Source organism: Giraffa tippelskirchi, chromosome 1, assembly GCF_054371585.1.
Source record: "Giraffa tippelskirchi isolate mGirTip1 chromosome 1, T2T-mGirTip1v1.2.pri, whole genome shotgun sequence".
Taxonomy (NCBI): Eukaryota; Metazoa; Chordata; class Mammalia; order Artiodactyla; family Giraffidae; genus Giraffa; species Giraffa tippelskirchi.
Genome location: NC_137275.1, coordinates 83,195,790 through 83,222,509, shown reverse-complemented (window position 1 = coordinate 83,222,509; position 26,720 = coordinate 83,195,790). Strand labels below are relative to the sequence as shown.

General features: G+C 35.2%; 2 protein-coding genes across 32 annotated transcripts in view; one reads left to right on the top strand and one right to left on the bottom strand.

Moving 5' to 3' along the window:
• The window catches only part of LOC145547098 (uncharacterized), a 745,699-nt gene that overhangs the window by 113,339 nt on the left and 605,640 nt on the right, over positions 1 to 26,720 (bottom strand). For 5 of the 26 annotated variants that reach the window (XR_014083575.1, XR_014083537.1, XR_014083565.1 and 2 more), the window contains one exon: positions 15,823 to 15,880. The exons of 20 other annotated variants lie outside the window; for them this stretch is intronic. The gene's annotated coding sequence lies outside the window, so the exon portion shown is untranslated. Of the gene's footprint in view, positions 1 to 7,508; positions 7,555 to 15,822; positions 15,881 to 26,720 lie in introns of those variants that run through there. One more of the 26 variants, XR_014083619.1, reaches the window with a different exon arrangement.
• The window catches only part of STPG2 (sperm tail PG-rich repeat containing 2), a 601,931-nt gene that overhangs the window by 528,757 nt on the left and 46,454 nt on the right, over positions 1 to 26,720 (top strand). The gene's annotated exons all lie outside the window — the stretch shown is intronic.

Here is a 26,720-nt window from a genome sequence, read left to right as displayed (position 1 = left end):
CAGAAAATTGCAGAAGATGGTAAACTTCCAAACTCATTCTATGAGGCCACCATCACCCTAATTCCAAAACCAGACAAAGATGTCACAAAAAAGGAAAACTACAGGCCAATATCACTGATGAACATAGATGCAAAAATCCTTAATAAAATTCTAGCAAACAGAATCCAACATCATATTAAAAAGATCATACATCATGACCAAGTGGGCTTTATCCCAGGAATGCAAGGTTTTTTTAACATCCGCAAATCAATCAATGTAATACACCACATTAACAAATTGAAAGAAAAAAACCATATGGTTATCTCAATAGATGCAGAAAAAGCCTTTGACAAAATTCAGCATCCATTTATGATAAAAACCCTCCAGAAAGCAGGAATAGAAGGAACATATCTCAACATAATAAAAGCTATATATGACAAACCCACAGCAAACATTATCCTCAATGGTGAAAAATTGAAAGCATTTCCCCTAAAGTCAGGAACAAGGCAAGGATGCCCACTTTCACCACTACTATTCAACATAGTTTTGGAAGTTTTGGCCACAGCAATCAGAGCTGAAAAAGAAATAAAAGGAATACAGATAGGAAAAGAAGAAGTAAAACTCTCACTGTTTGCAGACGACATGATTCTCTACATAGAAAACCCTAAAGACTCTACTAGAAAATTACTAGAGTTGATCAATGAATATAGTAAAGTTGCAGGATATAAAATTAACACACAGAAATCCCTTGCATTCCTATACTCCAATAATGAGAAAACAGAAAGAGAAATTAAGGAAACAATACCATTCACCATTGCATCAAAAAGAATAAAATACTTAGGAATATATCTACCTAAAGAAACAAAAGACTTATATATAGAAAACTATAAAACACTGATGAAAGAAATCAAAGAGGACACAAACAGATGGAGAAATATACCGTGTTCATGGATTGGAAGAATTAATATAGTGAAAATGAGTATACTACCCAAAGCAATCTATAGATTCAATGCAATCCCTATCAAGCTACCAATGGTATTTTTCACAGAACTAGAACAAATCATCTCACAATTTGTATGGAAATATAAGAAACCTCGAATAGCCAAAGCAATCTTGAGGAAGAAGAATGGAACTAGAGGAATCAACCTGCCTGACTTCAGGCTCTACTACAAAGCCACAGTCATCAAGACAGTATGGTACTGGCACAAAGATAGAAATATAGATCAATGGAACAAAATAGAAAGCCCAGAGATAAACCCACGCACCTATGGACACCTTATCTTCGACAAAGGAGGCAAGAATATTCAATGGAGAAAAGACAATCTCTTTAACAAGTGGTGCTGGGAAAACTGGTCAACCACTTGTAAAAGAATGAAACTAGAACATTTCCTAACACCGTACACAAAAATAAACTCAAAATGGATTAAAGATCTAAATGTAAGACCAGAAACAATAAAACTCCTAGAGGAAAACATAGGCAAAACACTCTCTGACATAAATCACAGCAGGATCCTCCATGACCCACCTCCTAGAATATTGGAAATAAAAGCAAAAATAAACAAATGGGACCTAATTAAAATTAAAAGCTTTTGCACAACAAAGGAAACTATAAACAAGGTGAAAAGACAGCCTTCAGAATGGGAGAAAATAATAGCAAATGAAGCAACAGACAAACAATTAATATCAAAAATATACAAGCAACTTCTGCAGCTGAATTCCCGAAAAATAAACGACCCAATCAAAAAATGGGCCAAAGAACTAAACAGACATTTCTCCAAAGAAGACATACAGATGGCTAACAAACACATGAAAAGATGCTCAACATCACTCATTATTAGAGAAATGCAAATCAAAACCACAATGAGGTACCATTTCACAGCAGTCAGAATGGCTGCTATCCAAAAGTCTACAAGCAATAAATGCTGGAGAGGGTGTGGAGAAAAGGGAACCCTCTTACACTGTTGGTGGGAATGCAAACTAGTACAGCCACTATGGAGAACAGTGTGGAGATTCCTTAAAAAACTGGGAATAGAACTGCCATATGACCCAGCAATCCCACTGCTGGGCATATACACCGAGGAAACCAGAATTGAAAGAGACGCGTGTACCCCAATGTTCATCGCAGCACTGTTTACAATAGCCAGGACATGGAAGCAACTTAGATGTCCATCAGCAGACGAATGGATAAGGAAGCTGTGGTACATATACACAATGGAATATTACTCAGCCATTAAAAAAAATACATTTGAATCGGTTCTACTGAGATGGATGAAACTGGAGCCCATTATACAGAGTGAAGTAAGCCAGAAAGAAAAACAACAATACAGTATACTAATGCATATATATGGAATTTGAAAGATGGTAACGATAACCCTATATGCGAGACAGAATAAGAGACACAGATGCATGGAACAATTTTATGGACTCTGAGGGAGAAGGTGAGGGTGGGACGTTCTGGGAGAATAGCATTGAAACATGTATATTATCATATGTGAAACAGAACACCATTCCATGTTCGATGCATGAGACAAGGGCTCAGGGCCGGGGCAATGGGATGATCCAGAAGGATGGGATGGGGAGGGAGGTGGGTGGGGGGTCCAGGAGGGGGAACACATGTAAACCCATGGCTGATTCATGTCAATGTATGGCAAAAACTATTGCAATGTTGTGAAGTGATTGGCCCCCAACTAAAATAAATAAATTTATAAAAAAAAAAAAAAATGTGAATTGAAACGGTGGGCTACTGTCTTCACAATATGTTTGGCACAAGTAGGGAACAATAAAAATATCTAGTATTACAACATTTCTGGAGAAACAGTGTTTATTTGCCCCATCACATTCCAATTTTAGAAAACATCCTTAAAAATAATTTATAAAGATTTATTTCTAGAGATGGCTATTCAATATTTTTGTAGGCAGCAAACTCAAAACAATCCTCATGTCTATCTATAGCAGTACCTGAATAAATGATAGTAGTATCTATACTACAAATATGATAAAACAGAAAATGAATACTGAATTGATGCTGTATTGTCTTATAGAGATATTATGATACATTAAGTAAACAAGCAATTAAAATTTGTTATGTTATGTAATGCCATATGTTTATGAGAAATCTATATGTGTATAATTTAATTCAGCAAAGAGAAAATTACAGATGGATCCACATGGAAAAGTTATTTGTTGCCTGCTGGGAGAGGGTTAGTTGTTTTTACCTTTAAAAAATACAATTTATTCAAAAACTTTGGTGTCATAAAAGGGAAATTCATGATAGATATTAATTGAGCCTTTTGTTTGAAACTCAAAGTCTTCTGATCCACTGGTGAGACTTTCTCCTCTTTAAACATGTTCCATGTTTCTGGTGTACCAAAAGGAAGGGTGGTAGGAAAAGTCTGTCTTACATGCAAGTAATAAGAAAGTATATTGAAAAAAATCTAAAGATAATAATCACACTCACTAAAAGTTAGTTGGATTTTTATTATCACTATGAGCTGGCAATTCTAAATAACATCAGTGATGCTGCCTCTCCCTGCCAGAGTGTCCACTATCACCCTCCCTCCACGATTTTTCCATTTTCCACTTTCAGTTAAGAAATTAATATAATATTATATGTCAATTATATCTAAATAGAAAAATAAATGTTTGAGTAACTAATTACCAAACCTGTAACTTCTCTCATATCTCAATTTTAGACTTTTCTCTGCTTAATTATTTGCCATTAACAAAGAATGTGTGTGCACCTGTGTGTTTGTAGCACATATTGAGTTTTTTTTTTGTATATATATGTATATGTGTGTGTGTGTGTGTGTGTGTGCGCGCGCGCTCTGGGAGTGACAGTAACTATTATAAACAACATTTTTCTTTTTTTAAATCTACTTTCATCACAATAGAAATGTATATTCATAAAAATGAAATATTCAAGAAAGTTAATAGAATGTTGAATTCTATCTCAAAAAGGACAACCAATGTTAAACCCCTGGCGTATATCATTCCATAAGCAGATATTTCTTCCTTCTGATCTTTTTAGACTAAACATAAACAAATTAAACCATTTCAAAATTCAGTTACATGATTTTCTAAATGTTAAATATGCATTATCCTCTGTTGTGCTATTTATCAAATTATGTAACTTGACTTCATATGTATTCCAAATAGCCTGAGTTTTATACATGGTGCATACACTCAATATAAACATCAGTATTCTCAAACAGGCCAGTTTGAAATTTTGCATGATGTATATTTTATGCATATCTAATTTGAGAGTTCAAAAGGAAGAAAGAAATCTACTTACCAATTAGATCTGCTTGCCTTATAAAATTTGGTTTTGCATTATATGTGAAACTGAAGAAATAACAGTGCTTAGATAAATCAATAAACACTCAGAAAATGTTTTCTTCAAATTCAAGCGGTATTCTATTTACAGTATTAAGCCTTAACTGCTATGACTCTCTTCTTGGAATATTAGTTTTCATTTTTTCCCCAACAGTGAAATACTGTCTTAAAATTACTATTTTAATAAGTCAAATAGGATAAACAGATACAACTGCAGTTGTTACAGGGAATGGTTGGGTGGCTACCCTGCCCTGCATGCTACTCCTTTTCTCCTTAGACTCACATGCAAGAGAGTCCCTGGGGCACCTTCTCAGAATCGCTATGGGTCTCCTGAGTAGTATTTTAGTATTTTACTGTGGATACAATGTATGCCATAGAAAGGAATCACTTCAGTGACCTGTATAATTCTGAAGATTGTTTGAAAAACATCGAAATAATACAAATAGCATATTATTTTAATAATGTGACTATTACCATTTCCTTTTATTGTTCCAACTAGAGACTATGGTCAAGAGACACTTGTGGTTAGGAAACACAGATAAATCAGACTAAAGTTTAGACTTTGTGATAATCAATATATTCTACATGATATAATTGTTGTTGTTGTTTAGTTGCTAAGTCATGTCTGACTCTACAACCCTAAAGACTGTAGCCCACCAGTTCCTGTGTCCATGGGATTTCCCAGGCAAGAATACTGGAGTGGGTTGCCATTTCCTTCTCCAGATCATCTTCCCAACCCAGGGATTGAAACTGCGTCTCCTGCATTGGCAGGTGGATTCTTACAGCTGAGCCACTGGAGAAGCCCATAATAGTGTATACAAATTCTATAAAGATGCATTTTGTATCATAAATCATATATTTTAAGAATTACCTTTCCTAATGTCACTACAGATGGTGATTGCAGCCATGAAATTAAAAGACGCTTACTCCTTGGAAGGAAAGTTATGACCAGCCTAGACAGCATATTAAAAAGCAGAGACATCACTTTGTTAACAAAGGTCCGTCTAGTCAAGGCTATGGTTTTTCGGAGAAGGCATTGGCACCCCACTCCAGTACTCTTGCCTGGAAAATCCCATGGACAGAGGAGCCTGGTAGGCTGCAGTCCATGGGGTCACTAAGAGTCGGACACGACTGAGTGACTTCACTTTCACTTTTCATGTTCATGCATTGGAGAAGGAAATGGCAACCCACTCCAGTGTTCTTGCCTGGAGAATCCCAGGGACGGCGGATCTTGGTGGGCTGCCATCTATGGGGTCGCACAGAGTCGGACACAACTGAAGTGACTTAGCAGCATGTATGGATGTGAGAGTTGGACTGTGAAGAAAGCTGAGCGCCAAAGAATTGATGCTTTTGAACTGTGGTGTTGGAGAAGACTCTTGAGAGTCCCTTGGACTGCAAGGAGATCCAGCCAGTCCATCCCAAAGGAGATCAGCCCTGGGTGTTCATTGGAAGGACTGATGTTGAAGCTGAAACTCCAATACTTTGGCCACCTCATGCGAAGAGTTGACTCATTGGAAAAGACCCTGATGCTGGGAAGGATTGGGGGCAGAAAGAGTAGGGGACGACAGAGGATGAGATGGCTGGATGGCATCACCGACTCAATGGACATGAGTTTGGGTAAACTCTGGGAGTTGGTGATGGACAGGGAGGCCTGGCGTGCTGTGATTCATGGGGTTGCAAAGAGTCGCACACGACTGAGTGGCTGAACTGACCTGAATGTACACTGAAAAATACTATTATATATAAAACATATGACATTCTCCTTTGCAAAATTATGAAATTTTTCCTCATTATAAATCACAGAATATTTAGTGAAAAACTTTGACAAAGCAGCACATATCAGCAAAGCAAATATATGTCAGATCTCAATCAGGTGTTTTGTGGAATTACATAGCTCCCATTAAAGAGTTCATCCACAATATTTCCCTAATCTCATTGCTTCCATTTTTTTAAAAATTTATTGTTAATTCTCTGTCTCCTGAGAGAAGACTTGAATCCAAATCACAAAATAATTGTCTCAAGCTTTACTTTCAGTTTGTTTTATAAAATGAACACATGTATTGTACAAGCTGAAGTCTCCCATAATCATAGCTTATTAAATATAGTGGTTCTACTCAATGTTAATTTCCATTTCTCTATACTCATAGCTTTTAGAAATGACGCATGCTCAAAGTATTCTCCTTGTCTGTTCATTTGGTTACTGGTCCTTTAAATTCTGTCTGATCCTTCCCTCACAATGCCCTGACTAGGACATAAAAGTAGCAAGGAATAACAAAACCTTTTGTAGGCACTTGTACCCCCTCACCTTCCTGAGTTCCTGACAGAGGTTTCTGTCTCAATATTTTAGCTTCTGTACTCTCTATGTGTGCATTTCTCCAGTCTTCCTTTTTGGCTATTGAAGCTTGATCTTTCGATTCGGTTTTGCCTTTTTTTTTTTTTGTCTTCTTTGTAGTCATGAGCTAGAAACAACTAATTTTATCCCTCCCATCCTGTGAGTGATAGACTTAAATGGCCAGCTGCCTCCTGCCTTCATTGTCCTAGCTCTCCCTCAGACATCTCAGACCCCAGATATCTAGAACTAAACAGTATCTTTCTCTTTGATTCTGCTCTCCCACTATACCTGCTCTAATAGTGAGCTATAGCAACATCCCACCAGTTATTTTTGACCCTTTCCTGTACATCACTACCATATTTAACTGGAGAACTCACCCAATGTTTCCAATGAATCACCAACTCTCTATTCCAGATGTTATTATTGAATATCTCGATTCAATAATATAATTTCAGGTTTTATTTCATTTTATTCAAAATGTAGTAAAAAATGACAACAGTAATTCCAAATCCAAATTCTTCAAATTGAACTCAGTTTTTACTATAAGGTATTAAGATATATTTTAAAAAATGTATGAACATTATTGGGTTGTTATTATAGATAACTGAGCACTCTGTTCAGCCAGTAAGTGGGCAAATTTTAATACTACATGAATTTTATTATATATATATTTTTTACCTGAGTTTTTAAAAATGCTTCTTGCCATGTGGGTGTATTTCCAATCTTTGTTTTTCTGACCCATATTTTCTAGAAAAGTGGCAACACATTTAATTGTCTGACCCAAATACCATAAAGTTTTGAATGTACTAAACTATGGTCGTACATGTTTTTTGTTGAAGTTTTGCTATCAGTTCAGTTCACTCACTCAGTCGTGTCCAATTCTGCGACCCCATGGACTGCAGCAAGAGAAGCTAGACGGTACAGAGAAAGGAGTTTACAATTTGTAGTCATCTGTGAGAAATCTGAAAGCAGATTCACTAATAAAATACATCTCTCAAATATCTTTTTCTTCATTTTCCAGTTCCACTGCATAGACCAAATTATGGCAAGACTATTTGACCCATGGAAGAGCTTTCTTTGCCTAAAGGGAAGGAAATGGGATTCAGCTGAAACTAGGGAGATGGGGGGGGTGTGGTGGGGAGGACGTTTGCTGCTCTATAGTGTTTATAGGGCAAAGAAAGAAATTTAGTAGTTTAGGGATCAGGTTTATCATGACCACCTCCAGAGAAACTTGGAACTATTTATTACCACTTTAAAATATCTCTTCTTCCTAAAAAGCTCGAAGCCTTCAGACAGAACTTTATGTAGAAGTGCATGTTATATCGGAGAAGGCAATGGCACCCCACTCCAGTACTCTTGCCTGGGAAACCCCATGGACGGAGGAGCCTGGTAGGCTGCAGTCCATGGGGTCGCGAAGAGTCAGACACGACTGAGAGACTTCGCTTTCACTTTTCACTTTCATGCACTGGAGGAGGAAATGGCAACCCACTCCAGTATTCTTGCCTGGAGAATCCCAGGGACGGCGGAGCCTGGTGGGCTGCCGTCTATGGGGTCGCACAGAGTCGGACACGACTGACGCGATTTAGCAGCAGCAGCAGCAGCAGCATGTTATATATTTAGGAATTTAAGAGAGAATGGTGCACAGCATGGAAGGAGAAAAGACTGAAAATTTTAAATCACTTATTACTTTCAAATTTTAATAAGACAATACACATTTGTCATATCACATATTTTTAAATAAATCATTAAATGAGGAAAAATGTGTAACAGAAATATTTTATGCACTAATGTATTAACATCATAAACATTTATTTCTTTTAGCTTTCATTGTTTATACAAGACATTGATGGTAGGCTGTTAAAGTATAACTTAGTCACAGGATTTAGTTTTAAGAGGATATATAGTAACATTCTTTAAATATGCTAGTGCATCTTTTTCCTATCACCTTACTTTCTTCTATTAGAGATATTACAGTCTACAGTTTTCCGGAGAGAAGCTTTATCAAGTAAAGAATCCATTCTTACTGCAGTATACAGAGTTCTATCTTAAAAAGAGGAAAAAAAAAAAAGCCAAAGTAGTTTCAATAAACTTCATCAACCATATTCTTATTTAAGTCATAGCATGACTTTTATTTATTGTCCAGCTCCTGGCAGTGTTCCTTGATCACAATTTAATTATTTGCATTTGTCTACTGAATTTACAAATATTTCCTGAACCCAGTCATCAAAAATAGTTTAAATTTTTTAACCTATTTACTAGCTTTCTCATTTTTTCCTCTCCATTTTCCATTTTTAATATAATTGCTTAACAGATTAGTGTCCTTTCCATAGGTTTCAAAAATTACTTTGTTATTGATATGCTTTATGGTTCATATACCATGAGTGCTATATGACTGTAAAATGTCAATATAGTCAATATGACTGTAAAATGAATTTTTGAATATATTATACATGTAATTTAAATGGAAAACTTCTTTTGGTGAATCATCATCTGGTTAGTCTCTTCTACTTTTGTCATTAGTAAATGAACAGTGATACTTTTGGTAAAAGTGATACTTTTGATACTTTTATACTTTCTGTATAAATAAAAGAAGAGTAATTACAATAATATATAATTAAGAATTTGCATGCTTTTATCCAAATTAAAATATTTTGTATTCTTTTAATCCTATACTTTTTAACAATTTAATTACAAAATAAAAAAACTCTTTTAGAGGGATCATGAAAACCAAAAATGGTTATTTTAGAAGACTTTAAATGTATTCAGTGAATCTGGTTTCTAACTTCCATCTATAATAATGTCAAAGCACTGCCTGGTTAAAACTCTCCCATAAGATGGGGTTAAATTGAGTGGCTATGCAATTCTCATGACCTTTTTCAGATACTAGAGATAACTTAGTCATTTTACATTTCTCAGCTATAATATTTCTTTTGAATGTTGTGAACTTTTAAAAAATGTCACTAAAATGTTAACTTTTTTTTTTCTTCACACATTTGTGCATTTTGACTATACTAACATGGGTGCGAAAAAGTCTATTGCAAATATGTTTAACAAACTCTGTATTTCTCAACTTATAGATAATCTTATTTCACACTTCAATGCATGATTTATGGCATTGAATAATCTATGATCTAGTCTTCTGAAAGGACATGGAAAAAGATCTCCAGTTTCTTTTTTTATTCATTCTAACATTTTTTACTGTGTTCTTCATATACTTTTAGGATGATTTCATTAACCTCTAGGAGAGTGTGAATAATGGAATAATGTAACCATAAAATGGAAGAAACCCACAAAAGACAAATGTGATCAATTTATCTATCTAGAGAGTAAAAACTTTTGTATAAAAAATAAATAAGCATCTAAAATCCTCAGAGAAATAAAAATATTCAAATATTACAGATATCTAACAGATGTGGATCATTTACTATGTGCCCACTTCCCTTCTAAGAACTACTCATTCCCATCAATGGAAAATTAAACCAATCACCAATTCCCACTACTCATTCCCATCAATGGAAAATTAAACCAATCACGGATGCCTATTCACAGAACTATTAAGAGGCAATGCCTGGTTATAAGTCTACAAAAGTACAGCTTGAGAGAATATGGTCTTAACCTCTCTACTAAGAATTAAAAGAAATATAATTATTTCCATTATGAGTGAATGAGTTCAGAACATGCCACCCTAAAATAAGCCACTCTGAAAAACTCTCTATTCTGAGTTAAAGTCACTTGAAAAATGGCAAAGACAATAAACAAAAAAATACACCCCAACTTTCCAGGCAGGAGATGAAATTTCCGTGTGAAAGATATCCTCCCTATACCAGAAGAAAAGTAACATTCCCATCATTAAGGATGAGAAGCTAAGATTAAGAAAACTCTGTACAAGTAGACCTTGTTAAAATAATTCTTATCTCCCTTTGGCCTCTCCACATGGGTTAGTTCCTTTTTCACAATTGTCTCTCTTTTCTCAACCTAATACAGAAACCCTGGATTTTGCCATTTCTTTGAGTCCCCACTCATGAAGGCTTACATGTCATGTAAAATTTGTGTTAGATAAACTTATATGCTTTTTTCCTGTTTATCTGTCTTAAGTCAATTTAATTCGAAGGAGAATGGGAATGGCAACTCACTTCAGTATTCTTGCCTGGATAATCCCACAGACAGAGGAGCCTGGAGGGTTATAGTCCCTGGGGTCACAAAGAGCCAGGCACAACTGAGCGACTAAGCACAGTACAGCACAATTATTGGAGCAGACATAAATGTGACCTTTGGGCTATTAATATATGCCTACATGATAATGCATTTCAATTCCTCACAGATAACCTTTGAAATAATTCAGTTCACCCACTATTCATCACTACCATCATATAGTGATACATATCAGGCACAGTGACAGGGCAAATAAGCATATAAAATTTATCAACATTATTTATCATTAGGAAATGCAAATTAGAAGAGCCTATGATCCCACCATAAACCGATTAAAATTACTAAAATCTAAACAACTGTCAATGAAAATTGCTGATGAAGATGTGGAACTATAGGGGCAGGAACAAAATTCATTATTGTTGGGAATGGAAAATAGTTTGGAAAATAATTTTACACTTTCTTACAAAGCTATACAGTCTTACCAAGCGATCCAGCAATTACGTTCCTAGGTATTTACCCAACTGATGTGAAACTAATGTCTACACAAAAACCTGTACATAAATGTTTATAGACGCTTTATGCTTAATTTCTAAAGACTGGGAGAAACCAAGATGTCATTCAACAAGTGAGTGAAAAACAAACTGCGATACATCTATACAATGAAATAAAATTTAGTGACAAAAAGGAATGAGCTCTATGTACTCAAAGTTATGATGCACAAAGACGTGACTACTGAAAGTATAGATATGTTATGACCCAACAGTTACTCTTTTAGGTATATAGCCAACAGAAACATGTACATATGTACATCAAAAGACATGCATAATGATGGATAGCAGCACTATTTATAATTGTTAAAAATCTGGGGGAAAAAAACCCTATGAATTGTCCTTAGAAGTGGAATGGATTAAATACATTGTTTATATAAAAGAATGCAAAACAAAAGAGAATGAACTACAATCTGCATGAATACATATCACAAACATACTGTTGAATGAAAGAAGCCAGGTACAAAAGTAGATTCTCTGTATGATTCTACTTATGTAAAGTTCAAATTCAGGCAAAACTTATCTAATATGGTCTTAGAAGTCAGGATACTTTTGACTCTTACAGGCCCTGAAGTGGATTTGGGAAGTTATGACTACATATAGGAACCTTTTGGAAGACTGGTAATATTTCTTAACCTATGTCTGTCTTACACAATAGTATTTACTTTTTGGAGATTCGTTATATGTGTTTCTCTATTTTTCTTTGTGTATATTATAGTTTAGCAAACACTTAAACAAATGAATAATGTTTAAGAGGATTAAACAATGTCTAATAGTAGTTCCAGAAAAAGGGAATAAAGTGGAAAAGAGATACACATATAATCTTAGCTGAGAATTTTCCAGAAATTAATACCTGAAGTCCTCAGAATGTTAAAACAAAGAAACATAAAACTTCTCAGGTCTCTGGGTCAGGAATAGTTATTACTACACAGCAAAAGACAAAAACTACTTCAAGTAAGCTAGATAAGAAGTATAGCAAGACACAAAATAGAATATATAATATGTAAATTAGTAGTAAGTAGAAAACATAAAGCAGAGAGTCTATGAAATATTGGGCTTGGGAAGCAATGGTGAAATCTTAAGTGGAGTAGGGATAGCTTTACTGAATGTGAAGAGATATAAAATATAGAGATATAGGTAGGTGGGTAGATGTGGTTGTGGGGGTTGATAGAAGAGGATAAAGTCAAATATCCATTTACAAATACTGTAGCTAATTCTCTGTAGTTAAATCATAATTCAGTTACTATTACCCAGTTGTGAGGAATATTCCATGGTGTTTTATAAGGATGATGTAGAATGACTATATATATCAAATGTTAACATATACCATTTGCATCTCCTTCCCCCTCTCTGTGCCCTTTCTACTCCATGCCCTTAGTAAACGATGCATAATGTTGTTTCTCTAATCCTCTTGTAATATCACTCTCTAACTATTTGAAAGAGGAAAAGATCAAAAGGTCATACTATTTGAGAAGAATGACAGAAATATAGTAGGAAAAACATATCTATCTTTAGTACACATAAGGGTGGGCTTCCCTTATAGCTCAGTTGGGAAAGAATCTACCTGCAATGTAGGAGACCCAGGTTTGATTCCTAGGTTGGAAAGATCCCCTGGAGAAGGAAATGGCAACCCACTCCAGTATTCTTTCCTGGAGAAAATCATGGACAGACGAGCCTGGTAGGCTACAGTCAATGGGGTCGCAAGATTCAGACATGACTTAGCGACTAAACCACCAACCACCACCACACTTAAGGGTGGTAGATGGAGTTCATGCAAATAGACTTGATGACTAGCAGAACCCAAAGCAGCCAATATAGATTTTTACAAATTTTTAGGAGAAAAATAAATCTGAGGCTAACATCAAAGTTTATATTGTTTAAAAGAGGCATCCTGTGAACTGCATAGGATAAGACTGAGGAGCAGGCAGAGGGTTTCTTATTCCCTGGAAAGAGAAATTGTAACCAGAATATTAGCTAAGAGCCAGTGAATACTTGAAGTCCTGAAGAGAGCATGTTTTGAATTTAAATTTTGTTTCAACATTTTGAAAAAATTCCAGCTTTAATCACCAGTGGAAGCATTTTGTATCATTTGCACCTTCTCTGATCTTTTTATCTTTGTCTCTCTTACACACTGACTCTCACACATGTATACACATATTTTTCATGTTATTATTGTTATTTTGGAACTATGTACTGTGTAATCATTAGAATATACAAAGTATCACAATGTTTCATCTTCAAATAGTTCAATATGTGTCTTCTGACAATGAAGATGTTCTCTACATGACAACAAAATAGTGATCAAATCCTGGGATTTTACATTACTACAGTCCTTATTCTAATTTTTTAAATTAATCTAACAATATTCCATATCCAGGATCATCTAATGCCTTTAATCATCATGCTCCTTTACTTTCTTTTAATCTACAACTGTTGCTCAGTCTTTCTTGTCTTTCAGGACATTGACCTTGTTGAAGCTATTTAGTAAATTTAGTTTCAATATTTGTTCATTCTCTCTTCTAGATGCATACTTCTAATCAGTAGTACAAAAGTTATCCAGTAATTGTCCTTTCATCCTTCTCTGACAGGGAACAATGTAATGCTTTTTTTTTTTTTTTAACATTCCACGGTGGTATGAAAAGACATTCATCATGCCAGGATATAGAATAGTTGTTATCCTACCAAACATATAAATAAAAATATCCTAATGATTTGTTGGGACTAAAATGTCTTAGGCAGTGTGTTTTATTTCACATAACAAATGTATACGGTATTATTTATAATTTCAATGAAAACTGTAACATGGCAAATTAGAATGTAGGCATTTTAGCTTTTATTTCATTATGAGTTTGAAAGAGAAAATATAACTTTGAACACTGTATTGATTTTACTTCAATTATAATTCAAATTTCAAATGCACTTACCATAATTTCAATGAAATGGTACATACAAATTGTTCTTTAGTTCAGATTAATCTTAAATCAGTTTTACAAACCATAGAGCACAGAATGTAAAAAGTCTAAGTGGACATTAGGTGACTCTGCTGCAGACAAATAGTTTCAGATATTTTTATATTCTGAAAGCTACAATCTGAACATGACTTCAGTGCAGATCAAGTACACTTAAGAGCCATCTCATATTCATTCTAACTCCATGTGGAAAATGCTTGGAATACAAAATAAATGTTTTTGTCTCCACATAGCAAGGATAGCAGCCTTTCTACTTTTCCTACTTGGGTATGGTTTAAGAAAAAGCAAATTGTTAATTAGAAGATGTTTTCACCTAGTTAAGAACTCATGATTATGTGCTACCATTCATATGACTTCATCCTCAGTGGTAAAGAATCTGCCTGCCAAACAGGAGAGGTGGGTTCAATCCCTGGATCAGGAAGATTTCTTGGAGAAGGAAATAGCAACCCATTCCAGTATTCTGGCCTGGGAAATCCAATGGACAGAGGAGGCTGGTAGGCTACAGTCCAGGGGGTTGCAGAGTCAGACATGACTTAGTAACCAAACAACAAAATTAGAAAATGCTTTTGAATAATTTAGAACTCATGATTGTGTGCTATCATGCATACAACATTTTGTTTGTTTGCCTAATAGTATAAAGAGTGTTAAAAATTAGTTATTTGGATATTGTTACTTTGTCATCATGTAGTTTAGTTTTTTCCAAACCTAAGCTGTCTCTTCATACACTTGTTTATTGTTCTTTTGCAATTTATTTGCAGTATAATAACTTTTAACTCCTTATTTTATATTACATACCATCCTCAGATTCTAAGTTTGTATCTTCAGTCATAACAATAGATGTATTCTTGAATAATTACTATGAATGCCTTATTTTTATTTAACTTATATTAAAGAAAATTATATTAAATTACATTAAAAATTGTCCAAGAGGATGAATTAATGTTTGACAAGAGGTTAAGATTAAAATCGTAGGACATTGTAACATTTGAGTTTGATAAAAGTTGTTTCCACAAAAATTAGTCAATAGCAAAAATTATTTAAAGCAGGAAAAAGTTATTCTCCTTATTATTCTTTTTAAAAATTTACTATTCTTTTTGTCTGTTCTTTCAGATGAATGTCATAATTACTCCACATTTTTAATAGACTATTTTTAGAGCAATTTTATGTTCATAGTAAAATTGAGTGAAAAATACAGGAAGTTTCTGTATACTATCTTCCTCACCCAGCCTCCATCACTGTTAACATCCACACCACAGTGGTACATATATTATAATTGGTGAAACAACACTGATACATCATGATCACTTGAAGTCCATGGTTTACATCAGTGTTCACTCTTGGTGTTACATGTTCTGTGGGTTTGGATAAATGTATAATTAGTTGTATCCAGAGGGGAGTGATTAAGATTGTGGAGTAGTAGGACGTGACACTCATCTCCTGCCACAAATACATCAAAAATACATCTATACCTAAAAATACATTAGTGGAACCATTCTCAAAGAATACATACTGAACACTGGAAGAAGTCCTTGGACTTCTGAAAGGGCAAGAAGAATCCCCATGTAACTCTGTAGGACAAAATAAAAAAGAGAAAGAATCAGGATGGGACCTGTGCCCCCCGGAGGGAACTGTGAGAAAAGAAAGATTCCTGAGCCTAGGGGAGTCTCCCCCTTCATCACTGGTGGGGCAGTCAACCAGGATGGAGGGGGAGCTTTATATCCTCAGAGGATGGCACAGCAGCCAGTTTACAGAGTGGAGAGACCTGCATCCTGCTGGATGGTCCATGCCAGCACCCTGTGTTCCCCAAACTGAGACACGTGTCTACTTGGTGCTAAAGCTCAGGCTTCAGAGATCAGACCCAGGTAAAGGACTGGGGTTAGCTGCACAGAGACAGCTTGAAGGGGCTGGAGTGTGGTGTAGGCACCACTGAAGGCATATGTGGAGGGACCCTGGGCCTGCCATAGAGGTGAGCATTGGCCACTGCATCTACACAGCACCTATCAAGGGAATAATGGCTGGCACATACTGAGGAAAAAGGAGGCAGGCATCCATATTAGAAACAGCTCTCACACCAAAAATATTAAACCCACACAAGCTACAATTGGATGCTGTCATATAAAATAGACTTCCAAGACCATGGTAGGTGATTTTACTCCTAAACTTGCAGAATAAGAGAAATGTTAAAAAAAAAAAATGAAGCGTAGAAACCATTCCCAGTGAAGAGACCAAGAAATTCATTCCTATGAAAGAACAATGAAGCAGACCTCTTTGGTTTAATAGATACCAAGTTCAAAAAGAAGATAATGAAAATACTGAAGGAATTAAGACAAGCTATCAACAGAAATACAGCTTACTATAAAAAAAAGTAACTAGAAACTATAAGAAGGAGTCAAAGATTAGAAACTTCATTTGCTGAGACAAAAGCCGAGCTAAAGGCAATGAATAGCAGAATGGATAATTCAGAAGAATGAATAAGTGACTTGGAATATAGAATAATGGAATTCATTATATTATCACCCGGCTTATTTAACTTATATGCAGAGAAACATACATCATGAGAAACGCTGGGCTGGATGAAGCACAAGCTGGAATCAAGATTGCCAGGAGAAATATCAAGAACCTCAGATATACAGATGACACCACCCTATGGCAGAAAGCAAAGAACTAAAGAGCCTCTTGATGAAAGTGAAATAGGAGAGTGAAAAAGTTTGCTTAAAACTCAACATTCAGAAAACTAAGATCATGGCATCGGATCCCATCACTTCATGGCAAATAGATGGGGAAACGATGGAAACAGTGGCAGACTTTAATTTTGGGGGCTCCAAAATCACTGCAGATGGTGACTGCAGCCATGAAATTAAAAGACGCTCCTTGGAAGAAAAGTTATAACCAACCTAGAGAGCATATTAAAAAGCAGAGACATTACTTTGCCAACAAAGGTCCATCTAGTCAAGGCTATGGTTTTTCTAGTAGTCATGTATGGATGTGAGAGTTGGACTATAAAGAAAGCTGAGCGCTGAAGAATTGATGCTTTTGAATGGTGGTATTGGAGAAGACTCTTGAAAGTCCCTTGAACTGCAAGGCTATCCAACCAGTCAATCCTAAAGGAAATCAGTCCTGAATATTCACTGAAAGGACTGATGTTGAAGCTGAAACTCCAATACTTTGGCCAACTGATGCAAAGAACTGACTCATTTGAAAAGACCCTGATGCTGGGAAACATTGAATGTGGGAGGAGAAGGGGAAGACAGAGGATGAGATGGTTGCATGGCATCACTGACTCAATGGACATGAGTTTGAGTAGACTCCAGGAGTTGGTGATGGACAGGGAGGTTTGGCATGCTGTAGTCCATGGGGTCGCAAAGAGTCAGACACGACTGAGTGACTGAAGTGAACTGAACTAAGCCCCCCCTCCTTTTTTTAAAAAAAGCACCTAAGAGACCTATAGGATAATATATAGATTAGCATCTATGCTAGTCTATGCTAATAAGGATTCCAGAAGAAGAAGAAAGAGATAAAGGGATTGAAAATATATTTAAAGCAATTATGGCTGAAGATTTCCCCAGTCTGAAGAAGAGAACAGATATTCCAGTATAGGAAGCACAGAGGGTTCCAAAGAAGATGAATCCAAATAGACCTACACCAAACAAAATGAAAAAAAAATAAAGATAAAGAGGGGACACTAAAGGCAGCAAGATAAAACAGAGTTAATTACAAGGGAACCCCCATAGGGCTATCAGCTTATTTCTCTATAGAATCATTGCAGACCAAAGGATGTGGCAAAATATATTCAAAGTCCTGAAAGAGAAAAGTCTGTAACCTAGAATACTCTACCCAGCAAGATTATCATTTACAATAGAAGGAGAGAGAGAAAACACTAAAAGAATACGTCAATACTAAACCTATCCTTAAATGTTGAAAGATCTTCTCTAAACAGAAAAGAAATGAGAAGCTATATGAAAATCACAACTGGAAAGTATCACTTAAGTAACTCAGTATATGGTAAAAAAAATTTTTTAAATTTTTGACTGCACTATGCAGCTTGCAGGAGATCCCCTACAAGGTATCAAAGCTGAGCCCTCTGCATTGGGAATTCAGAGTCCTAACCACTGGACTTCCAGGGAAGTCCCCCCAAATTTTTTTAATTAAAAAAATGTTTTTGGAAACGATGATAATCAGAATTAACAACAAAAGGATAAACATGAAGATGTAAAAGTGGACATGCAAAATCATAAAATGTATGGAGGAGAGTAAGAAAATGAAAAGATTCTTCTGTTTACAATGTTGAAACTATATGACTATAGATCTACAGGAAATAGATATAGGAGGGGGTTACATACTTGAAAAACAGGGTAACTACAAGTGAAAAATATACAATAGATTCACAAAAATAAAAAAGAGAACACAAGCATAAAATAAAAGGAAATCACCAAACTGCAAAAGGAAAACCAATAAGAAAGGTACAAAGAAGAAACAGAATCAACTATAAAACAAGCTTTAAAATGGCAGTAGATACTTATCTATCAGTAATTACATTAGATGTCAACGGATTAAATGCTGCAATCAAAAGACAGAGTTGCAGGTTGGATAATAATAATAAAACAAGAGCCTATAACTTTCTGCCTATAAAAGTTCACTTAGGACAGAGGACACATAGACTGAAAGTAAGAGGATGGAAAAAGATATTTTATGCAAAGGGAAATGACAGGAAAGAGGGGAATCAGTACTTACACAAGACAAAATCGAGTTTAACACAAAGGCGATAAAGACACAATATAATGTTAAAAAAAGCAATACAAGAAGAGGATATTATTCTTATCGACATATATGCATCTAACATAGGAGCACCCGAACACATAAAACAAATACTAACAAACATAGAGGGAGAAATTCACATGAATACAATAATAGCAGGGAATTTAATACCCCGTTCACATCAATGGAATGATCTTCTACATAGAAAACCAATAAGGAAACTGATATCCTAAATAATACAACAGAAAAATTAGACTTAATATTTTCAAGACATTACATTCCCTAGAATGAATGCAGTCTTTTCAAGTGCACATGGAACATTCTCTCAGATTGACTACATACTAGGGCACAAAGCTATGACAAACCTTGACAGGGTATTAAAAAGCAGTCCATATAGTCAAAGCTATGCTTTTTCCAGTAGTCATAAATGGATGTGAAAGTTGGACCACAGAGAAGTCTGAGGGCAAAAGAATAAATGCTTTTAAATTGTGGTGCTGGGGAAGACTTTTGAGAATCCCTTGAACAGCAAGGAAATCAAACCAGTCAATCCTAAAGGAAATCAACACTGAATATTCATTGGAAGGACTGATGCTGAAGTGCCAATACTTTGGCCACCTGATACAAAGAGCTGATTCATTGGAAAAGTGCCTGATACTGGGAAAGGTTGAGGGCAGGAAGAGAAGGGAGTGACAGAGGATGAGATGGCATCATCAACTTAGTGGACTTGAGTCTGAACAAACTCCAGGAGACAGTGAAGAACAGGGAAGCCTGGCATGGTGCAGTCCATGTGGTCACAAAGAGTTGGACATGATTTAGTGGCTGAACAACAAAGAAGGGCACAGAACAAGCCTCAATAAATTTACAAGTATAGAAATTATTTCATTCATCTTTTCTTACCACAATAGCATGAAACTAGAAATCAACCACAGGAAAAGAAATAAGACAAGGTTGACTACATGGAGACCAGATAGCATGCTACTAAAAAATCAGTGGTTCAATAATTTAATCAAAAAGGAAATTTAAAATTGCCTTGAGACAAATGGCAGTGAACACACAACCATACAAAATCTATGAAATATAGCAAAAACAGTTCTTAGAATTATATAGCCTTCTTCAAAAAAACAAGAATAATCTCAAATAAACAATGCACCTACCACCTAAAAGAATTAGAAAAGAAGAACAAACAAAATCTAAATCAGCAGAAGAAGGGAAATAATAAAAGTTCAGAGAGGTAATAAAATAGAGATTTAAAAAACAAGGAAATAAATCAATAAGACCAAGGCCTGATTCCCTGAAAGTGTAAACAGAAGCAACATACCTCTGGCCAGGCTCACCAAGAAGAAAAGGGAGAGAACCCAAATAAAATGAGAAATGAAAAAGAATTAATAATGAATAATGCATAAATTAAAAATATATATGTGAGACTATCATGAACAATTATATGCCAACATATTCAACAATCTAGAAGGAATGTTTCTAGAAACCTACAGCCCACCAAAATTGAATCAAGAAGAAACAGGTAATTTGAAGACACAAAGCATTAGAAGTGAAATAGAATATGTAATTTATATATGTGTGTGCATATATATATATGTAGATTATATATATATATATATATATATACACATACATATATATATATATATATAAACTCCCTACAAAAGTCCAGGAGCAGATGACTTCACAGGCAATTTCTCCCAAACATACAAAGAACTCATATGAAATTTTTCCAAAAGACTAAAGAGGAGGGAGCATTCCCAAAGACATCGTATGACATTGTATGAAGCTGCCATCACCATGATAACCCACACCAGACAAAGATACCTCCAGAAAGGATTTTTCTTGTTTTTTTGAAGAAGGCTATATAATTCTAAGAACTGTTTTTGCTATATTTCATAGATTTTGTATGGTTGTGTGTTCACTGCCATTTGTCTCAAGGCAATTTTAAATTTCCTCTTTGATTAAATTATTGAACCATTGATTTTTTAGTAGCATGCTATCTGGTCTCCATGTAGTCAACCTTGTCTTATATGTTTTCCAGAAAAGAAAATTACAGGCAAATATCTTTGATTTTTGTAGATGGAAAAATTCTCTACAAAGTATTAGTAAACTGTATCCAACAGCATATAAAGAAGGTCACACACCACAATCTAGCTGGAGTCCTCCCAAATTCACAAGGATGGATCAACATCCATACATAAATCCATACATAAATCCATACATAAATCATACATACATCCATACATAAATCAATACATACATAAATCAATCAATGTGGTATACCACATCAACAACAACAACAAAAACCCCACATGATAACCTCAGTAGATGCAGAAAAAACACACGACAAATTTCAGCATTCATTCATGATAAAATCTTTTACCAAAGTGGGTATAGATGGAACATATCTCAACATAATAAAAGTCATTTATGACAAACCCATAGCCGATATCATAATGGTGAAAATCTGAATGTCTTCCCACTAAAATTAGAATAACACAAGTATGCCCACTCTCACCACTTCAGTCCAACATAATATTGGAAGTTCTATATACTGTGAGAAAAAGAACTAAAAATTATCTAAATTGGAAGGGAAAAGGTAAATTTTTCATTATATATGCATATGGCATTATGTTCTCTATAGGTAGTGATGATAATACTATCTATGTATCTATCTGAGAAAACCTTAAAGACTCCACATAAAAACTATTAGAACTGATAATCAAATTCAACAAGATAGCAGGATACAAGGTTAACATACAGAAACTGATTACATTTATTTATGCTAACAATTAAATATCAGAAAGGGAATGTAGGGAATTTCCCTGGTGGTTCAGTGGTTAAGAAGCTGCCTTCCAGTGCAGGGGACATGGGTTCAATCCCTGGTTGGGAACTAAGATCCCACATCCCACAGGGTAACTAAACCCATGCACTACAGCTACTGAACCCTCATGTTTTAGTTCCCATGCACTGCAACAAAAGATCCCACTGCTATAATAAAGATCTTGTGTACTACAAGACCTGACACAGCCAAATTAATTAATTAAAAGAAAGGAAATATTAAAAAAAAAACTTTTAAAGTTGCACCAAAAAAGTAAAATACTTCAGAATAACTTGACCAAGGAGGTGAAAGACTTATATGCAGAGAACTATAAAACATTAATAAAGGAAAATGAATGATGACTCAAAGAAATGGAAAAATATTCCATGCTCTTGGATGGGAGGAATTATATTGTTATAATGGCTATTATACCCAAAGCAATCTACAGATTTAGTGTGAACCCTATTAAGTTACCAATGAAAATTTTCAGAGAACTAGAGCAAATAATCTTAAAATTTATATAAAAACATTAAAGACCCAGAATTGCCAAAGCATTCCTGAAGAAAAAGAACAAAGCAGGAGACATAACCCTCCCAGACATCATACAATACCACAAAGCTACAGTGATCAAAATGGCATGGTATTGGTACAAAAAACAGACATATAGGTCAATGGAACAGAATAGAGGACCCATAAATAAACCCAAACCAGTACAATCAATTAATCTTTGACAACAGATGAAAGAATATACAATGGGAAAGAGTCTCTTCAGCAAGGGATGTTGGAAAAATTGGACAGCAGCATGTAAATCAGTGAAGTTAGAATACACCTTCAAACTATACACAAAAGTAAATTCAAAATGGCTTAAAACCTTAAACATAAGACACAACATCATAAAACTTGTAGAAGAGAACATAGGCAAAATATTCTCTGACGTAAATCATACCATCGTTTTCTTAGGTCAGTCTCCCAGGCAATAGAAATAAAAGCAAAAATAAACAAATGGAACCTCATCAAACGTACAAGCTTTGTATAGCAAAGGAAACAATAAACAAAGTGGAGAGACAACCTGTGGAATAGGAGAAAGTATTTGCAAATGATGTGACTGACAAGGACTTAATTTCCAAAATACATTAACAGTTCATACAACTCAACAACGTAAGACAATCCAATCAAAAAATGGGCAGCAGACCTTAATAGAGATTTCTCCCAAGACAACAGAGGATGCCAGTAGACGTATGAAAAGATGCTAAACATCACTAATTATTAGAAAAGTGAAAATAAAAACTACCTTGAGGCACCATCTCAAACTGGTCAGAATGGCCATCATTAAAAAGTCTAAAAATAACAAATGCTGGAGAAATTGTGGAGAAAACGGAACCCTCCCTACACTGTTGGTGGGAATGTAAGTTGGTGCAACCACGATGGAAATAGAATGGAGGTTCCTCATGAAACTAAAAATAGAGTTGCCGCATGATCCGGAAATCCCACCCTGAGCATATATCCAGACAATTTGAAAAGATACATACACCCCTGTGTTCATAGCAGCACTATTCACAATAACCAAGACATTGCAGTAACATAGATGTCCACAGACAGGCGGGTGGATAAAGAACATGTGGTATCTGTGTGTGTGTGCGCACACACACACACACACACACAATGGAATACTATTCAGCCATAAAAAGAATGGATCAATGCCAATTGCAGCAACATAGATGGAACTAGAGATCATTGTACTAAATAATAAAGAAAAAGACAAATACCTTATGATATCACTTACATGTGGAATCTAAAATATGACACCAATGAACTTATCTATGGAACAGAAAGACTCAGACTCACAGTCATAGAGAACAGACATGTGGTGTGCAAGGGGGTGGGAGGGGTTAGAGTGAGAGTTTGATAAGCACCAAGATCCTACTGTATAGCACAGCAAAGTATATTCAATATCCTGTGATAAACCATAATGGAAAAGTGTGTGTGTGTGTACGTGTAACTGAAACACTTTGCTGTAGAGCAGAAATTAACACAACACTGTAAATCAACTATACTTCGGTTAATAATAAAACATCTACCCTGCATTCTAAGATCATAAATATTTGTTTTCCTATTCTAAAAAATCCTTTATATTTCAACTATTTATCCTTTGTGCCCCACTAATCCTAGGTAACCTCTCATCCTTTTTACTGTTTCCATGGTTTTGCCTTTTCAGAATGCCATAGTTGAACTATACAGTATAATGTCTTTTGAACGTCTCTTCTTTTGTAATATGCATTTAAGTTTCCTCAGTAGGTTTTATGGCTTGATAACTCATTTCTTTTTGGCACTGGATAAAATCTCATTGTCTGGGTGTACCACAATGTATTTATCCATTTACCTACTGAAGCTTATCTTTGTTGCTTCCATGTTTTGGTAATTATGAATAAAACTGCTATAAATGTCTGTGTTGAAGTTTTTTGTAGACAAAAGTTTTCAAATCATTTGGGTAAATATTAATACAAATCATGTGGCCTGTCTAGTAAGAATAAGTTTAGTTTTGTAAGAAGTCACCAAAGTGTCCCAAAGTAGGTGTATCCTTTTATGTTCTGATCAGCAATGAATGAGTTTTTGTTCCACATCCTCACCACTATTTGGTGTCAGTGTTTGAGATTTTGGCCATTCCAATAGATGTGTAGTGGTATAATTGGTTTAATTTGTAATTCCCCACTGATATTTGGTGCTGAGCATCTTTCCACATGCCTATTTGGTATGTGCGTACCTTTGCTGAAATATCTCTTTAGATTTTTGGCCCATTTTAAAATCAGATTGTTCAGTTTTAAGAGTTCTTTGTATGTTTTGATAATGTTCGTTTATCAGATATGTCTCTTGCAAATGTTTTCTCCCAGTCTTTACTTGCCTTCTCATTTTCTTGACCAGTAGCATTGGTAGAACAGAAGCTTTCAATTTTAATGAAGGCTTATTAATCAATTATTTCTTTTACGGTTATGCCTTTGACATTATACCTAAAAAGTTATCTCCAAACACAAGATCATCTAGTTTTTCTACTATGTTATCCTCTGAGTTTCTTGGTTTTGCATTTTACATTTAGGTCAATTTAGATAGTTTTTATGAAGAGTGTACTATGTGTTTTCAGATCCGTTTTGTGCATTTGGATGTTCAGTTGTTACAGCACTGTTTGTTGAAAAGACAGTCTTTGTTCTGTTGTATTATCTTTATTCCTTTGTCAAAGACCAGTTGACTACCAGAGGAGTGGAATGAGGAGGGGTGGGTGGGAGAGAGGCTTAAGAAGAAGGGGATATATGTCAACATATAGCTGATTCATGTTTCTGTGCAGCAGAAACTAAGACAACATTGTAAAGCAAATATACTCCAATTTAAAAAAAAATTTAAAAAGAGGAGTTGACTGCATTTGTGTGGGTCATTTTGGGGGCTTTTTATTCTGTTCCATTTATCTCTTAGTCTGTTCTTTCACCAGTACCACATTATCTTAATTACCGCATAGAATGTATCGTAGAGTAAGTCTTGAAGTAGATATTTTTGTAAGCATTGTAGCCATTTTAGAATCATATAACTAATTTTTTTAAATGACCATTCTGTTTTGCTATATTGGGCATAATCTATAGCATTATCAGAAGTTCTTTCTAGAATATGTAAAAGACTATCAGTATACTTATTAAATAAAACAATGCAATTAATATCATCTCATATACTAATTTGTGAAGAACCAGGATGATTTCTTAAAGTAAAATCCTAGACCTGATATACACTTTTGTTTTCTTCTACTTATTCTAATGTTCCATTTTAAAAAGTTAAACATTTAAATTTGCATGAGCCCAGACTGTGAAGGTATGATACATAATCATTTACAAATCTCATGATTCTAGTACCAATGAACTTTGAGTATATTCTTCTCCTGTTGACTTGAAATGCCAATTTTACCATATGCTAAATCATATGTTTAAGCACAACAGGCTACTTTTCCATTGACTTTCCCAATCTATACTGGGGTTTGAGCCATTGTTTTAAATATTATAGACATATTATTTTATAAAGACTGGTTTTATAATCTCCCACACCTCCCCAAATCCTTCTCACATGGACATTAAATTTCACACCCTTTCAGATCCAGAAGGCTTTGGGGAAAGATATAGAGAGAACTGGTACAATGAATAGCCTCTGGAAGACTTTCTTTTCTTTCCTCTACTCTAGATAAAGCTTGATATATCTCCACTCCACTTCTACATCTCTGCTGCCCAGATATAGACAGGCTAGTTCCTCAGTTTTGTCTTGCTCCTATTGTCAGAAGCAAAGTTGACCACGTGCATGTCTAAGACTGTTTAGTGTGCTGTGCCATGATTGAAACTAGAGGCCTCACAAAATTATACTGAATCCAGAGGTGAGAAGACAAGTCAGCAGAGTAGGAGACTTTGAACTCATGTCCTCTCATGAGAACACCAATATCACAACTAATTGCTGAAAACCAACAATAAAAAAGACTGGAACCTACCAAAAAAGATACTCTATATTGAAAGACAAAGAATAAATCACAATGAAATGGTAAGAGGGGTGTACTCAAGATGTAATCAAATCCCATAATCACCAAGTGAGCAACCCACAAACTGGAGAATAAATATATCACAGAAGTTCTCACACAGAAGTGAGCCCCACATCAGGCTTTCTAGCCTGAGAGCCCCCAGAGCATTTGGCTTTGAAGGCCAGTGGAGCTTGATCGCAGCAGCTCCACAGGACTGGGCCAAACAGAGACTCTACTCTTGGAGGATACACACAAGATCTCCATGTGTCCTAGGATCCAGGGCAGAAGCAGCAAC